This window comes from Sorex fumeus, unplaced genomic scaffold, assembly GCF_029834395.1.
Source record: "Sorex fumeus unplaced genomic scaffold, SorFum_2.1 ptg000239l, whole genome shotgun sequence".
Taxonomy (NCBI): Eukaryota; Metazoa; Chordata; class Mammalia; order Eulipotyphla; family Soricidae; genus Sorex; species Sorex fumeus.
In genome coordinates, this window is record NW_026606296.1 from 1,062,697 (window position 1) to 1,064,160 (window position 1,464).

General features: G+C 43.5%; 1 pseudogene; it reads right to left on the reverse strand.

The window, feature by feature from the left end:
* Nucleotides 1-478: 478 nt before the first annotated feature.
* LOC130018139 (COX assembly mitochondrial protein 2 homolog) lies at nucleotides 479-720 on the reverse strand (annotated as a pseudogene).
* Between the last annotated feature and the right edge of the window lie 744 nt (nucleotides 721-1,464).

Consider the following 1,464-nt stretch of genomic DNA (forward strand, 5'->3'; position numbering starts at 1 on the left):
TTATCCTGGTTCTATCTTTCTGATCGTACAAATTTGGGTTTAAGATAAACTGCTCTTTGGTCATCGTATGACCGTTAACAAATGAACTTTTCTTGGGTCCATTTATTTAAAAATGCAAATTATTTCATAAGAGGTAAGTAAAAGGGATGCTGCTGGAACATAGTGTTGTGTGTGTGTGTGTGTGTGTGTGTGTGTGTGTGTGTGTGTTTTATGATTAAAATCAGTTCTTTTATTGAGGGAGAGAAGTTACTCCAGTGTTCCCTGGTGGAGAGAAAGGGGGAAAGTGGGAAGTCAAGTTTGCTGGTGAGAACTGAAGGCTCTGCAAACATTGTCAGAATCCAGGCTTTTCTGGATCTTTCCATGCCTTATGTCTACGGATCGGCAAAGGGTTCTAGAGGCCAAATGAGAGGCTTCTTTCAGCTGTCAACCAAGAGGCTTTAGGTCTTCTCTCAGCCAAGGCAACCAGTGAAAATAGAATTTATTTTTCAGAATCCTCTGGGGAATTAAATAGTATCTTTCGCATCGCATTATCATGCTCCCTGCTCTTGATCCTCTTTTCCGTGCACTCTTTCTTCAAGCATTTTTCTCATCTCTCAATCAAGATCATTGCAATGACCAAAACATTTCAGAGAGCCGTGATTTTTGTGACATTCCTCAAGCAAGTTTATCAAGATGTTGCACTCTTCAGTTGTGCAAGTGTGGAGATAAGTCGGGATGCATCCTTAGGAGGAGGTGACGGACCCCAGCAGAACAACCCAGACGGCGCCCGGCCAGGAGCCTGCAGCAGAGTCGGGGCGACTCGCCCAGCCCGGCCGAGACGAGGCTCAGGGCGCATGCGCGGGCGTGCCCAAGTACGGCGGCCGCGAGGGCCCGCGGCGGCTCCGCTGGAACATAGTTTTGAGAAAATTAAATGTGGGGAACGTTAGCCAATTAAAATTATTATGATAATTCAGATGATATGCTTATAATAGTGTAAATACCATTTATGGTTTTAATGGATAGTTAGAACAGTTCCCTGGAAGCCACTGCCCAGTCCCCACCTCATATGATACTTCTAGTCTGTTGCTTCTTCCCCCCCCTACATTCCTTGCCTGGTGATTGCAGTATAATACTTATAAACATGTATATGTATGTGCATATATGTATGTGCATATATGTATGTGCATATATGTATATGTATATGTATATTCCACGATTGTTAAGTAGATTGAGTAAATGACAGAACTTTGTAGACCAGCATTACTCAACAAGGCATCAAATAACTCCTAGGGCCCTCCAGGATGTTACAAGGGGAACACAGGTTAAAATCATATAAATGGGTGATTTTTGCCTCTAGTCTTGTGACAAGGTTAGAATACCAACTGATAGAACGGGGTGCCACAAGAAGAAACAAGGTCCGAAGGGAGTTGTAGTCAGTGAAAGGGTGAGAAACAATGATTTGGGCCACTGGTTTTGTTCACTGGT